Source organism: Bubalus bubalis, chromosome 10 (assembly GCF_019923935.1).
Source record: "Bubalus bubalis isolate 160015118507 breed Murrah chromosome 10, NDDB_SH_1, whole genome shotgun sequence".
Taxonomy (NCBI): Eukaryota; Metazoa; Chordata; class Mammalia; order Artiodactyla; family Bovidae; genus Bubalus; species Bubalus bubalis.
This window is the reverse complement of record NC_059166.1, coordinates 33,167,355-33,172,607: the sequence shown is the minus strand read 5'-3', so window position 1 is coordinate 33,172,607 and position 5,253 is coordinate 33,167,355.

Sequence of the window (5,253 nt, the reverse complement as noted above, 5' to 3'; positions counted from 1 at the left end):
GGCAGAAGGAAGGATTTTTTTACTTGCAACAAATAAGAACACTGAGGATATTGCGAAATGGGGGAAGTTTTACACTAAGGGTACATTGGTATTCATGAAGGGCCTTGAGCAAAGAAGAATTCAGCATAGGCTTAGGGCCAGTTGGCAGACTCCAGGCTCTAGTTGGCTGGAGTTAGGAGTGCTAAGTCACTTCAGTCATGTCCGACTCTTTGCGACCCCTTGGACTGCAGCCCGCCAGGCTCCTCTGTCCATGGAATTCTCCAGGCAAGAATACTGGAGTAGGTTGCCATTTCCTTCTCCAGGGGATCTTCCCAAACCAGGGATCAAACCCGTGTCTCTTTTGTCTCCTGCATTGGCAGGTAGGTTCTTTACCACTAGCACCAGGAGGGTCATCATCTCTTCTTAGATTCCAGTCAGCCTGGTGGTTGAGTGAGTAAGTCCTCAGTAGGTGTTTGGATCCTACAAAACAGCTCAAGAATGTGCTTCAGACTGATCTTTACCTTCAGAATTGAACTGGGAGTCTTTACAACTGATATATTGTCTCCAATACAGTCAAGTCCTATTTCTGGCCTCAATATAGCTGTCTGTTTTTTAATTTTTTTTAATTGGAATATAATCTTTATAATGTTGTGTTAGTTTGTACTATACAATGAAGTAAATTGAAGTAGCCATATGCACACATATGTCCCCTCCCTCTTGGACCTTCCTTTCACCTCATCCCCATCCGACCCCTAGGTCATCACAGAGCTCTGATCTGAGCTTCCAGTGCTTTACAGCAGCACACACAGCATTGCATGTATGTCAATCCCAGTCTCCTGGTTTGATCTCAGAGGTTCCTTTAAAAAAAAAAATCTTTAATTTTTTTGTTCCCTTAAAATCATTCTCTATGGAGACCTCTTCTGCAAAGACAAGCATTGTGGCCAGGCTTAAATCACAAAATGGTATAGGTCTAAACTGGCTTCTCTCATGTTAAGAAAGCCATGTCTGATTCTTCTCCTCTGGGAGGCCCCCCTCTCCTATCTGTCTACAGGTACACAAAGGAAACAATGAATGTGGCAGTTTAAGGGATTAGACTAATTCTTGTCCCAGCACTGCCACTAGCTTGCTGTGGGACCTCGGAGAGTTCATTTCCCTTATCAGCGATCTTCTCAGTTGATCCAGCTAATCTAGTTGATCTAGCTGATCCAGCTAATTGCAGTTCAGTTCAGTTCAGTTCAGTCGCTCAGTCCTGTCCGACTCTTTGCCACCCCATGAACTGCAGCACGCCAGGCCTTCCTGTCATCACCAACTCCTGGAATTCACTCAAACTGATGTCCATTGAGTCGGTGATGCCATCCAGTCATCTCATCCTCTGTCATCGTCTTCTCCTCCTGCCCCCAATCCCTCCCAGCATCAGGGTCTTTTCCAATGAGTCAACTCATTGGAATGAGTCACCAATTCGCATCAGGTGGCCAAAGTATTGGAGTTTCAGCTTTAGCATCAGCCCTTCCAATGAACACCCAGTCCATTCTGAAGGAGATCAGCCCTGGGTGTTCATTGCCCATGTGTAGAGTCTTCTCTTGTGTTGTTGGAAGAGGGTGTTTGCTATGACCAGTGCGTTCTATTGGCAAAACTCTATTAGCCTTTGCCCTGCTTCATTCCGTGTTCCAAGGCCAAATTTACCTGTTACTCCAGGTGTGTCTTGACTTCCTACTTTGCATTCCAGTCCCCTATAATGAAAAGGACATCTTTTTTGGGTGTTAGTTCTAGAAGGTCTTGTAGGTCTTCATAGAACCGTTCAACTTCAGCTTCTTCAGCATTACTGGTTGGTGCATAGGCTTGGATTACTGTGCTATTGAATGGTTTGCCTTGGAAACAAACAGAGATCATTCTGTTGTTTTTGAGATTGCATCCAAGTACTGCACTTCGGACTCTTTTGTTGACCATGATGGGTACTCAGTTTCTTCTAAGGGATCCCCGCCCACAGTAGTAGATATAATGGTCGTCTGAGTTAAATTCACCCGTTCCAGTACATTTTAGTTCGCTGATTCCTAGAATGTCGACATTCACTCTTGCCACTCCTGTTTGACCACTTCCAATTTGCCTTGATTCATGGACCTGACATTCCAGGTTCCTATGCAATATTGCTCTTTATAGCATCGGATCTTACTTCTATCACCAGTCACATCCACAACTGGGTATTGTTTTTGCTTTGGCTTCATCCCTTCATTCTTTCTGGAGTTATTTCTCCACTAATCACCAGTAGCATATTGGGCACCTACCGACCTGGGGAATTCCTCTTTCAGTGTCCTATCTTTTTGCCTTTTCATACTGTCTATGGGGTTCTCAAGGCAAGAATACTGAAGTGGTTTGCCATTCCCTTCTCCAGTGGACCATATTCTGTCAGACCTCTCCACCATGACCTGCCCGTCTTGGGTGGCCCCACAGGGCATGGCTTAGTTTCATTGAGTTAGACAAGGCTATGGTCAATGTGATCTACTACTGCTACTGCTAAGGCGCTTCAGTCATGTCCAACTCTGTGTGACCCCATAGACGGCAGCCCACCAGGCTCCCCTGTCCCTGGGATTCTCCAGGCAAGAACGCTGGAGTGGGTTGCCATTTCCTTCTCCAATGCATGAAAGTGAAAAGTGAAAGTGAAGTCACTCAGTTGTGTCCGACTCTTTGCAACCCCACAGACTGCAGCCCACCAGGCTCCTCCGCCCATGGGATTTTCCAGGCAAGAGTACTGGAGTGGGGTGCCATTGTCTTCTCCACCATGTGATCAGATTGGCTAATTTAAGGGAGGTCAACAAAATGCTGATCTCACAGGGTGACCTTGTGGATGAGATAAGATGAGCATCTGAGAACACCTGGGTGTATACCTATGCACACGTGTTTTATGTGCAATATCATGACTTATAATAAGAAATATATATTTGAACTTTATCCACATAGAGAAACGTCTCAGGCTACAGGTCATGGGACTGCAAAGCGACTAAGCAACAGAGCGAATAACACTTGACACTTTTTCCTCCACAGAGCATTTGAAATCCTTGGAATTTTTTGTGATAAAAAAAAAAAAAGGTGTCTTTTGTTTTTTTAATAAAGTGACTTTTGGAAAATATTAAGGCTGAGAGCTGGTTGATAGGAGAACCAACCAAGTGTTTAGAAGCTTGGAACTTTCAGTCCCAATCCCCTGAACTCCAGAGAAGGAAGAAGAGCTAAGAATTGTGTTTAGTCACCTATGGTCAATAGTTTAATCAGTCATACCTATGTCATGATGAGGTTCAGAGAGCTTTCTGGTTTGTAAATGGGAAGACATGTGGGAAGACTCTCATGCTCCAGAGGACAGAGAAGTTAGACTTCCTTTTCCCATACCTCACCCTTTGCACCTCTTCCATCTGGCTGTTCTTGAGTAACATCCTTTTGTCATAAACTGGTAATCAAGTAAGTAAACTGTTGCTCCGAGTTCTGTGAGCACTCTGAGAAACACATCAAACCTAAGGAGAAGGTCCATGAAACTTCTAATCTATAGCCAGCTGGTCAGAAGGACAGGAGACGACTGGGTCCACAACCAGAGTCTGACATGGGTAGAAGGGGACGACTAGGTCCACAGCCAGAGTCTGACATGGGTAGAAGGCAGTCTTGTGGCATCCAATGCCACCTGCAATTAGATGAGGTCAGAATTGCATCTAACTGTTGGACTCCCAGCTTGTGTTGGAAAATTTCTTGATGGTGTGGGGGGAAAATTCACACATCAAAATCAGGTGTCAGAATCATAGCTGGTAATCAGAAGCGGTATTAGAGTCAGAATTCTAGTGTGTGTGATAAAAGATTAGATCTCTGTTTCTCTACAGTTTCTAAGTCTACTATGGGTCTCAATCACTCAGTTGCAGGGACTCTGTGAGCCTACGGACTGTAGCCTTCCAGGGTCCTCTGTCCATGGGATTGTACAAGCAAGAATACTGGAGTAAGTTGTCATTCCCTTCTCCAGGGGATCTTCCTGGACCAGGGATTGAACCCACATCTCTTGTGTCTCTTGCATTGGCAAGCAGATTCTTTACCACTTAGCCTCACCTGGGAAGTCCTCTAAGTATATGCACCTACATATTAATATTTAATGGCTAGAACACTGTCAATCTCCTATTGACATTAATCTAATTGATAAAGTTGTTTATATTGTAAGACTATATATGTTTACCATAGAACTTAATAAGCCTTTTTTTTTTTTTTAAGATTGTCTGTAATCATTATTATATGACTTGAACTGACTCTGATGAAAAAAATTTTTTTTTCCTTCCAGTGAATTATATACTTTGCTGCCTCAGAAACACTAGCTGAAGCCATAAGAGTGGCTTCACTTTCCAAAGTAAGAATTTCAATGAGGAAGACATAGCTGTGAGGGCTGAGTCTAGCAAGGTCCTTATTAATAAGTCATAGTAAATAAAATGAGAATTGGGGAGGAGAAGGGGGAGAGACAAAAATAGAGCTCAAAGAAATAAAAGACATGGGATGTTGAAAGATAAGGGCCAAAACAACATGGGATATAATAAGAGGGACAGTAGGTTGTTTAGTCACGGTAAGAGCTGAGAACACCCATGGGATGCAGCAATTCTGTAGTTCCTGGGACTAGAGAAGGGGCAGAGGTTGGCTATATAAGATGTAAGGGGTGAGGGGTGGTGAGCAAGCTGGGGCCACTAGATACCAATGCAAGCGCCAAACAACTGTCTAGAAGAGAGAGAAGAAGACTGGAAAGAACCAACACAAGGCCCTCATGGGGAAAAAGCCCACATCCTGCACAAACAGAGGAGTCCAGAGTACAGGTTCTATCCTAGCCCCTGGAGAGAGATTCCAGGCATGATGGAAACAGAGAGACCAAAGGCATTTTCTGCTGCCTAGAATGTCTCCAGCTTCCTGGAACTGGATTGAATTAAATCAAGTGGAAATAAACACTTGGGAAAAATCTAGAAAAGCGATTGTCATATGTTTTAGGGGAGGGGAAATGTGTCCCCAAACTCGGAGTGATCCTCAGCCTCTCCCACACATCCTAGAGAGCTCTCTTCTCTCAGATATGTGTATCTCTTCCCAGAGTTAATAAGTAACCAACCAGGAAAAGGACTCAGGATGCCAGGGTCAAAGGGCTGAAAGTAACTGGGAAAAAGGTGACAGGGTGGCCTTTTCTAGGGAAGATCCTGTCTAGCACAGGCTGCAACAAATTCCAGAGGATGAGAGGGTTTAACCAGGATTGGGTGCATTCTAAGAGAACAATTTCAG